The sequence below is a fragment of the Cynocephalus volans genome, chromosome 5 (genome assembly GCF_027409185.1).
Source record: "Cynocephalus volans isolate mCynVol1 chromosome 5, mCynVol1.pri, whole genome shotgun sequence".
Lineage (NCBI taxonomy): Eukaryota > Metazoa > Chordata > Mammalia > Dermoptera > Cynocephalidae > Cynocephalus > Cynocephalus volans.
Genome location: NC_084464.1, coordinates 20,159,637 through 20,170,654, shown reverse-complemented (window position 1 = coordinate 20,170,654; position 11,018 = coordinate 20,159,637). Strand labels below are relative to the sequence as shown.

General features: G+C 48.1%; 1 pseudogene; it reads left to right on the top strand.

The window, feature by feature from the left end:
* Positions 1-354: 354 nt before the first annotated feature.
* On the top strand, positions 355-1,106 carry LOC134378743 (chloride intracellular channel protein 4-like; annotated as a pseudogene).
* Positions 1,107-11,018: the final 9,912 nt, after the last annotated feature.

The following is an 11,018-nucleotide window of genomic DNA, read 5'->3' as shown; positions in this document are numbered from 1 at the left end:
AGGGCCCATACTGATGACCTCATCTTAACTTAGTTAAATCTGAAAAAAAAAAAAAAAAAGGTCGCGCGCGCGGCTTGGGGCGGTGCTGTGCAGCCGAGGCCGCGGCCAGCTCCACGCCGGGACTGTCCAGCGAGCGCAGCGCGGCGGGAGCCAGCATCCACCGCGACCCCGGAGCAGCAGCAGCAGCCACCGCGACCCCGGAGCAGCAGCAGCAGCAGCCACCGCGACCCCGGAGCAGCAGCAGCCGTCCCAGCGACCCCGGAGCAGCAGCAGCCGCCGCAGCGACCCCGGAGCAGAAGCAGCCGCCGCCGCTGCCGACGTCCGCGGAGCACAGCCGAGCCGGCCAAGGCGTTGTCGATGCCGCTGAACGGACAGAAGGAGGAGGACAAAGCGCCCCTCCTCGAGCTCTTCGTCAAGGCTGGCAGTGATGGGGAAAGCGTAGGAAAACGCCCCTTTTCCCAGAGGCTCTTCATGATTCTTTGGCTCAAAGGCGTTGTATTTAGTGTCACAACCGTTGACCTGAAAATGAAGCCCGCAGACCTGCAGAACTCGGCTCCTGGGACCCACCCGCCATTTATAACTTTTAACAATGAAGTCAAAACGGATGTCAATAAGATCGAGGAATTTCTTGAAGATGTCTCATGCCCTCCCAAGTACTTAACGCTTTCACCAGAACACCCCGCATCAAACACTGCTGGAATGGACATCTTTGCCAAATTCTCTGCATCTATCAGGAATTCAAGGCCAGAGGCTAACGAAGCACTGGAGAGGGGTCTCTTGAAAACACTGCGGAAACTGGATGAATATCTGAATTCTCCCCACCTGATGAACTTGATGAGAATAGTATGGAGGACATTAAGTTTTCTACACGTAAATTTCTGGACGGCAATGAAATGACATTAGCTGATTGCAACCTGCTGCCCAAACTGCACATTGTCAAGGTGGTGGCCAAAAAATATCGCAACTTTGATATCCCAAAAGGAATGACTGGCATCTGGAGATACTTAACTAAGGCTTATAGTAGGGATGAGTTCACCAATACCTGTCCCAGTGGTCAGGAGGTTGAAATAGCATATAGTGATGTAGCCAAAAGACTTACCAAGTAATAGCACTTACGAGAGAGCTATCTTTCTGTCTTCCCCTAAGAATATGCTTTTCCTAACAGACTGCTCTTATTCCTATAAAGTAGAAATTGTGTTTTGCATGAACATGCAGTTATTCAAGATTAGGGCCAAGGATAGACAAGGTATAGTAGTTATCTTAAAATGTACACTCCTAAGCAGTATTATTGTAAAATCCTTTTACCCTGCCTACCTCCCATATCCTCCCCCGTCTCATTTGGAGACCCTCCAACACAAACTTCACTGCAGAGGTAGTTTGCCATCTCTCTGGAGCCCTCGCCGTTGTGTCCATTCACTGTGTATAGAAGGCAGAACTTTTGAGGTGCAATGTTTAACTGTTAAAATAGTAGCCATGACTTCATCAGTCACCCCCAAACTGGTGCATAATGCATGGTACAAGGAATACTTATGGTTTTTTTTTTTTTGAAATTTTGTAATATTTAGTAAGAGTATATGAAAGGATTGCTACTGTATCAGAAACAGTCTATCCTGGGTGTATATTAAGGGATATTACCACCAGAGAAGAGCCTTCTACAAAAAGTCACTACAGATTTCGCTATTTTGCTTTGTAGATAGATTTTTACTTTTGCCTAAAAGCATTTATCCACACCAATTGTAACACCTGACACTATGTAGAAGCTAAAAGTTTAGAGGGAGGGGTGTATTCTCAAGTTCTTCCTCAAGCATTTTATCCTTACAAGAGAAACTGATAGGTACCTGATACTCTGTCTAAATGTATTGCGTGTTACGTGTATTTTGCCCAGTGCCATTCATTTGGAACATTATTGCTTTCTTTCCTCATTTTAAAAAGCTCCTTTTTAGGTAAGCATACACCTTGCTGTTTATACATCTTTGGAGCAACACTAAATAAACTGATATTTACTTGATTTAGCTCTAGCAGTACAGTGTTTAGTAATGTAGAAGTTAACACATACAGAAATTAACCTATGGAATGTAGGGTGGGTTTCTCAAAATATCAAGTAAAATTTTGTTTCTAAAGCATGTTTAATGTAGATGACCCAAAGAATACATTGTCCAGGTGGCCAACTTTCCCGTCCCATCCCCATTTACTGTTGAGACTTTGCGTAGAGGATTATTCACTCCTTGTGGAGTAAATGATAGTTGTGTTATGGTGAGTGCATATTAACAGTTTTGCCTGATCTCAATTACTGCTCTTCCTCAAGTTAAATTTTCTACAGCCACGTTGGAGAATATAACCCTGCATGGTTTCTTTGTTTGTTTTTGAAATCAAAGTCCCAAACCAGGAATTATTTGTGCTCTAACAAGGGAGAATGAACTTCGTGATTAAAAAATAAAAGTTTTCTATGTATGTAATTCATCTTTTAAAAAAACCAAAAAATGGACTTTCTAAGTACTAAAAGAACAGTGGTTGTGACTCTAATACATTTTGGGTAATTTTTTGTACCTAACTTGTTTAAGAAGTGTTGTTTCTCATAGGCTGATTAGGCTGTTTTTTGAAAGTTTAAGTATATTGCTTTAAAATGGCAGTACTTTCCCCCCTTTGATGTGCTAGCATTTAGTAAGCACTGGCTTTGTGGAAGCAGCCTGACTTTTATCAGCATACTGCATTTTTTACCTATCAGTAACTAGCTTAGGATAGAAACATAAGAAAAACTCTATGTTGTATCCATTTGGCTCAGGGAGATTCCTTTCCCTTACCTTTTCTAGAACTCCTTATTGCTGATCTAGAGTTTGAGCACCCATGTTTTTGTAATTAAATGTTGGGTGATGATGTGTCTGGTTCCAGGAAGAAGCACCCGCTCGTTATCTACTGACAGATTGTGTTGCAGTAGCTTCAGGGGGTGCAAGTGCCCTGTCTGCACTGGTGCGGGGACAAGCTTCTCACGCTTCACCTACTTTTAAATCGTGGCAACTTGGCCTTCAGGTGATATTGAACCTTGCCTCATAGCTTAAAGTACAAGAAAGACTCAAGAGGAGGGTGTCTTTCTCCTAATGAATGGTGGGCTGAGTGGTGCAGGACAGAGGGCTGACAGAGGAAGGAGCTCCAGTTCTCAAAACAGAGTGGCAAACAATACATTCTGAGCCTCAGTTGTGAAGTATTTTCACTTTGGGTATTTATTCTATTGTTTTTTATTTATCCACTGATTACAGTTGGCTGTCCCTCTGGATGTCCAAGGAAGTCAGGTCTATTATGATTTTGATGAAGGCAGAATTATTTTTCTCTGTAGAAAGACAGATTTTATTACTTTACGAGGGAAGTTATTCACGTGAAATTGAGTTTGGCAAATGGACGAAAGCTAGTAAGAAGGATGATCCTACAACATGCTTTTACCCCATTGTATATTTGTGGAAAGATCATGGCTTAAAATCTTGAGATATTTGGGACATTCAAGTTTTCTTGGCAGTTTGTGTAGCATATGTATTAACATGGAAATCATCTGGTTTTATTCCTGCAACTAAGGAATCATTTCCCCTTTCGTGTTTCACTTCAGCGAGGAGATCTGGATGGAAGGTCTCATTATTTTCCAAGGGATTTTGAAAAATCATTGTATTCAACCTTTGGAAAGCTCTCTACTATTCCACTTCATGTAACTTCCCTTTTTTGATACAGATGCAGGTTTTCTATACGGTTCTGTTCTCTTCTTGTGCTAGGATTATTAACTTTTGTGATAGAATTCAAATAAGATTTTATTTCTTGGTAACTGGCTTTCACAACTTATCTTTAAACCCTTGAGCAATATGTGTACAATTAAGAGATTTCTGACATTTATTCTTATACTAAGTGGATAAACTCTAGAATTTAGGCATTTTCACTTTACTTCTGTTGTGTTTCGATTCTCTCCAGAGTTGCATGTAGATAGCTTTTATTTCTGTGCATTTACAAAACCCATTTAGAAAATATCTACAAAGTAAAAATGAGAGGAAATAGAAATGTATTTTTTTCAAGAACATTTTGATACACATTTCATGAAGTTTACTGATTTATCAGTTTCTTACACTGCTTATAATCAATATTTAATTCAAAGAGAGGGAAGCATTCATTATGATATACATGGCTTTTTAAACTCCTTCCTTTACGATTTATTGCGGTTGGGGCCACCAAAATTATATTTCTATCAGGAAAAAAATTTTCAACTCCTCTAGCCATAATGTTGAACAGAATTGGAATATTTTCTCTAGAATTTTCTTCAGCAGGCAAATGAAAGCTTAGAGTACTTGTATTTTCTTTTCTCTCTCTGGAACATCAATACCAGTATATTGCTGGCAGCTATTGTATTAAAAAAATAAAGTATATTTTCACTATCCAAAAAAAAAAAAAAAAAATCTTAAAAAACAAAGCCTATTTCCAAATAAGGTCACATTCTGAGGTATTGGGGGTTAGGATTTCATCATATATTCTATTGGGGGACACAATTCAACCCACAACAAATACACCCTTAGCAGAACCTTGCTAAAGGAATTAACAGCGAATATCTTTTAAGATCAAGGAAGAATGCAAGAACTATGACATCTTTATATTTTATAAATTTCCATTTTGAATTGTTTTATATTTCTGCAAAGGAATATTAAATACACAATATGCCTTTTTATCCAATTTTAAGAAAATATTAGGCAATTAAGAACATTTGAATAGCAAAAGAAAGAACAAATGATCATATAATTTGTATAATTAAATGATTATTTCTCCAACTAATTAGCTTCATAAAAACTCAACTAATTAACTCAAAGTCAAGGGTTGGGGCTAGGGCATCTTTACTTTTCATAAGACATACATACCACACTTTGGGAACCACTGGCTTAAACCATTCATATATGTGTGCAAGTGCAAATCCATCTTGTTGATAATTAGCAAGATGAAAAGTGATAGAAAACATTACTAAAAGAAAACACTAAGTTAGAAAAACATTATTATAGGAAAATTGTACAGATCCTTTAGAAGTTTGGTGAGAGATTTCACTATTTCTTCCTTAGTGCTTGATTTCTAATACATTAATGTGAATAATAGTGTTTGGCTCATAACAGCAGTTCAATAATTTACTAGATGCATGCATGCATGAAGGAATGAATGAATGAATGACACAGATCAGAAATGGTATCCGCGTACCAGCTCCTGGTAATTTGTGAAGGCTGCTGGAGGGCTCCATAGAGAGAGATCATGAGCTCTCTTCTGGGCTCAGAGGGATGAGAGCTATAATTGATTAGTGATGTCTGCCACTGGCACATGTGGGGCAGACAGCTGGCCACTGTGCCAGGCCATTTCCACCAGAAACAGATGTGCAGCACCTGGGAGCTCTAGGACAGGTGAGGAATGGGAAAGCTGGTGTGCTGATGACTCCAAGATTCTCCACCCTGGCCTCACCACCTGGATGCAAGACCTGAGGGCACACACGAAGAACAGTCCTCTGTTATGGTCCTCCTAATCGTGATCCATGCGAACCAGCTGGGGACGTGGTATTTTTCCATCCTGGCTTTGAATGGCTTGTTCCCCGGGCAACGGCAGGGAAGCACTGACCACCAGAAGTAACTGGAAAGCCCAGGAAGTTATGCCTAAATCATTGCTCTTGGCCAGAAGTATCGATAATCCCTCAGACATCACAGGCAATCTACCACCCAGGGCTACCAGTCAGTCCCACGAGGACCCAGCTGTCACACAGACACCCCAGCCAAGAGTGGAGTCACTGCCAGTGATGGAGACAGGACCACAGTGATGATTAGTACATCAGGCACAGAGCCAGGGACCTGACCCAGGTGGGTCCTATTCAAGACCATAGCATCAGTGACTTCAGGTGCCCAGACATGGTCCAGCCACCCACCAACCGCTGCTCTCTGCAAAGGCCGTGTGCTCTGAGACCCTTCCAACCCCAAGGATTGGACTCTATACCCCAGGACTTGGCGCCACTCCAGCCAGAGCTGTGTGAGGCCACTGTGGAGACAGAACACGGCCCCCTAGTTCAGAGGTTTGCTGTCGTCCCCACCTTCCACTTGCCCTCCCTCGCCCCTTTGCTAATCCTCACCCAGTCACCTCAGTCCCCACCTGTGACTTCCTGTGGCCCGTCGGGTCTGCAGGGTATAAATAGCACCTATTTATAAATAGCAACTATTTATACCCCACATTAGTTACTGCTCTGATAGTTTTAGGTATGGTAGACCTGTCTCATCCCCCTTTGGAGGGCCCTGTCTTATTTGTGTCCCACCCCCACAGCCCACGCAGAACCACAGCGACAGACAGCCCAATGGGACTCAAGGTTCTCACCCCTTTTCAACGAAAAAAGCTCCATTTTTATTTGTTTTATATATTCGAGTTATGCATAATTTTTTTTTTTAAAATACTCCACTGCTTAAAAACCAATAAGGTTTCAGAAAACAACTAAACTTGATGGCCTCTAAGGAGAGGCCATGTGACATTCTGTGACTGGGATAGCAGCTCTCAGGGAAGCCCAGTGTCCTGGCCAGACCTGGTTCCATGCCAAGGTCAGCCTGTGCAGAGCAGCTGGCAAAGCACCAGGACCAGAGTCCCTTTCTCCTGTGGCTCAGCAGGAATGAGGGGCCGAAATCTGCAGGTGGAGCCTCTCTGGAGCACACCTGGCCTGGGACTGGCTTTTGCTCTTCAGAGTGAGCAGGACTTGCCAGGTTCCTCTTCATGAAGGGAGAGCGCAGAAGGGTGTTGGTAAATATTACTCAGGAAAAATGAGAGGGAAGAGAGAACGAGGAGAGAGGGAGAAAAGTAAGAGGAAACAAGGGGAAAGCAGAGAAAGAAAAAGGCAACAGCTGGCAGGGGGAGCAGAGGGGGAAGGAAGGGGGGAGGGGAGGGGAGGGAGCAGAGGGGGAGGGGGGAAATGGAGGGGGAGGGAGAAAGAGATGGGAGGGGAGGGGAGGAAGGGGAGGGGGAGGGAACGAGGCGGAGGCAAGGGGCAGCAGAGGACCATTTCATCCTCGATCTGACCCACAGTATCAGGAGACAGTGCAAGCACCTCCCTGGGCCAGCCCCAAGGGACATCCAACCCAGTGTGTGATCTTTGACAGGGGCCACAGGGCCTTTGGTGGGAGATCAGGACTGGCCTCCACGAAGATAAGGGATAACGGACCCATCGTGTGCACATCTGAGTTGGCGGGAAGCGATGGACACCTCGGTGGGCCAGCTAATCAGCTTCCCCTCGCCGCCCTGAACTACTCCCTGCAAGCGCTGCGAGATTTAGTTTCTAGATTTCTGTCCACACAGACACATCCTAGTCCTTCATTTTTTAGACTGAAGAGTCCTAATTTCCTTGTTGTCTGTCTGCACAGCCCCTTAATCCCCAAAATAGAACAAGAAGCCTTGTTCAAGGCCTGAGAGACCACAGCCTGGACTCAAGTCCCGGTCCCCCCAGTGACCCAGGGCAAGTCTGCTGGAGCCTGGGTGTCCTCGTCTATAAAGCAGGGACAGACAGGCTCACCTGGTGGAGCTACTGCAATGATTAGCTGAGACACCACATGGCACAGAAGCACTCCCCGACTAAAGGCTCAGTCAGTTCCCCCGGGCACGACGCTGAGCAGGGCGCAGGAGCGAGACAGTGAAGGGATGGCCAGGGGGCAGTGAGGAGACCCCCGGGGCAAGCTGGTGGCCTGGGCCCAGGGGGGGGGCACTGAGGCAGCCTCCTGCTCCCCCGGCCACGTCCTGTGATGACAGGTCTGGATGCAAAGTGCAGGAGGCATGCCTCCCGCCTCCGACCGGCCGATTTCCAGAAAACAGACACAGAGCAGACAGCTCAGGCCACAGGAGCCTCCCAGATGGCCAATGTGAGTCCCCTCGCCCAGTCCTGGGCACACAGACAGTTGACCTTTCCTAAAAGCTGATCTTTCCTAAATGCAGCATACGGGGGGTGGGGGAGGGTGGTGACAGAGAGAAAGTGGCCCAAACTCACTGCCCCCCCGCCACGAATGTGCCTCTCCCCCTCCCCCAAATTAGTCACAGCTCCACCCTCCAAGGCTCACACCCTGATAGAGAAATAAATGTCCACACCAGTCAAATGAGTGGGATGAGGAGAGCAGGCTGCCCCCTCACCCAGACGCCTAAAGCTGTGGCTGTTTACCTGAGGCCATGCCCACCTCGTGCCCAGCTCTCCCTGAATGTGCTGGACTCTGGTGGAAGGAATCACAGAGCGGTCCCTGCCCCATCCCTACTCTGAGCTTCTCATCCCCTGGAGGCAAGTTCAGGGCCTGTGTACACAGTGTCCCAAAGGACACAGGCCTGGGCTGCTAGGATGGCCTGACTCGGAGCTTCTAACAGCAAATCCTTCTGACATGGAGGCGAGCAGAGGAACTTCGTGGGAAGCGCTGATGCACGAAAGAACTGGCCCCTGCAGGTGGCACAGGGGGAGGGACGCAAACAGGCAGGGAGGATGGCAGCAAAGGCAAGCTTCGTCCTTCTAGGACTTTCTCCCAGAGAGGCCCCTTTGCCCAAAGAGTTGGAAGGAAATTATTGTCTTCCTCCTCCTCTTCCTTGGCCACCTCTGTCCGTACCCACCAGCCAAGCCCAGCCTGGCCGTCCCACAGCCTCACTGGGACTGGTCTGGCCCAGATGCTATTAACTAGGTCCAGCACTGTCCTGCTGGCCGGAGCTGGCGGCTCTCTGCTGTTCCCTGCTCCTGTTCCTGGCCCTGTCCCCAAACTTCAGTGCCCTTGTCCCCCTCCCTCCCTCTGCCCCGCTGGCCAGTACCTGGCCCTCGCTCCTGCTCCTGCACACGCCCACCCCAGCAACTCACAGCCCTCCTCCCCCTCCATCCCTGCCCACCCTAGCTCAGCCCCTCCTTTCTTACCCGACTATCACCACAAAGATCTCCTAACAGGCCCTCCTGTCTCTCCAGCCTCTCTCCTGCCAACCAATCTCCACCTGCTGTCAGATTAATCTCCCTCAATCACCGTCCCGATCGCAACTCAGTGCTCCGCTGTTCCAAAGCCTTCCAAGGGACCCCTCACCACTCACCACTTCAACTGTTCTTCACATTACACCCACCCCCCTTCCCACGTTTCCTCCAGATCAGGGGCTGTGAAGGGCCAAAGGGCAACTATGTTAGTCTTTGCGGGACACACAGTCTGTCACAATGACTCAACTCTGACTGTAGCACAGACAATACACACACAGAAGGGTGTGATCCTGTCCTAATAAAACATACTTCACACAAACAGCCAGAACAGACCCCTACTCGACACCCTCTATGCTGTCCTGACCCCACACCTCAGCTCCTCCTTAATCCCCCACCAGGGACGCCCTGCCTGCTCTGACCCCAGCTCTGCATCCCATGTATCCAATTCTCCCTGTTCTTCCAGGCCTGGCAGCAGGCTCCACCTTGCCTGTAAGTCCTCGGCTTCCTCTCCCAGTCAAAGCAGTCCTGCTCTCCTCTGATTGCATCACGCTTCCTCAGTCCTCACAATCATCTGAGCGTGCATCCTGTCCCTCACCGTCACCTGAGCTCACATCCTGTCCCTCACCATCATCTGAGCTCACAAGGGCCACCACAGAGCCAATCAATCAGAGACCAACAGGAAGGAGGGGGCTCATGGAGCTGAGGGACAGGAGAGGGTGCATCTGGGGAGAAGGAACCACACCTGCACCAGCCTCCAGGAGAGCCGAGGTCAGGGACAAGGACTTCTTTGCTCCGCACTGCCAGTGCCTGGCATGCTCATCAAAAAGAATATAATTAAAACAGAATCAGCAGCCTGCCCCTCCCATTTCTCTGGAAGGGAACCTGGGGAGTGATGGTGGGTGGGCACCTTAGGAGGATCTGATTCTCTTCCTTTCTGCCTGGGATGGCTGTCCCTTGCTGTCCTGCCCAGAGTGACGTAGTCAATAGGTCCCGAGTGGACAGTCACTGGGGCCAGGCAGCTCCCCCAGCCTGGGACTGATGGCACCTAACATTTGTGTAGCACTCCTTCCTCAGCTTACAAAGCACTTCCACATACATATGGATCGTCCACTGTCTCCACTGGAATCAAGCCAAGATTAAGACAAGCCCCCAGACAGTGATTCTGCAGAAAACCAGGCTGGGGCTAAAAGAAACCAAGTGACAGATGACTTAGCAAACTGCTGAGAGAAAACAGGGGGAAAAAAATAGGAGTCAGAATCATCAGGCCCTGAAGGGGGCTGGGGTGTGGTGCGTGAAGCCACGGCTTTGAACTTCTCTACACCCACGACGAACCACATTGAGAGCCTTGGGAAAGGTCAGCAGCCATGTGCTAAGTAGTCAGTATCTCTCCAGGTGAGTGGACCCAGGTGACCTCATGGACGGAGAGTGGGTGCCATATGGGAGGCTGATCAGGTCCAGAGGGACATGTGGACCACGCCAGCACATGGTCACCTGACAGGTGGCACAGCCCTGACCAACCAAGCTGCCCACCTCTCTAGCATGAAATTGAGCTGGCAGTTGTCTGTGCAGCAGGACCCTGAGCCCCCCGCCAGCAGCCACTCAAGCATGCCCAGTGTAATTAGGAGCTGCCCAAGGGTGACACGGGCACCTCAGCCCAATCGGGAGGGGTGGCATAATGGAGGGAGTGGGACATGGAAGGGTCCATGCTGAGCCCAACAGGAGGACATGTGGAGGTCAGCTGTCACTGAGCATGGGACCCCAACCAGGAGGTGAAGGGGAGGTGAGAAGAGGGCCTCCTAACTGGCACAGGCATCAGGACACAAGCTATTGGTGCACTGGGTGCCAGGAGGGACCAGAGCACCTCCTCCAGGCCCAGTCCCTGCACACATCCTCCCCTGGCACCATGACTGCCTGCTGTTGATCGCACAAGCCTGCCTCAAACACAACCAGTCTTGTTCCCCCACACCTTTGCATAGGCGGGGCCCCACCAACTGCTCCTCAGACTCCACCAACCCGCATGGCAATTCAAGTCCCAACTCCTTCCTGAAACACTCCCTGTGCCCGCTGACCA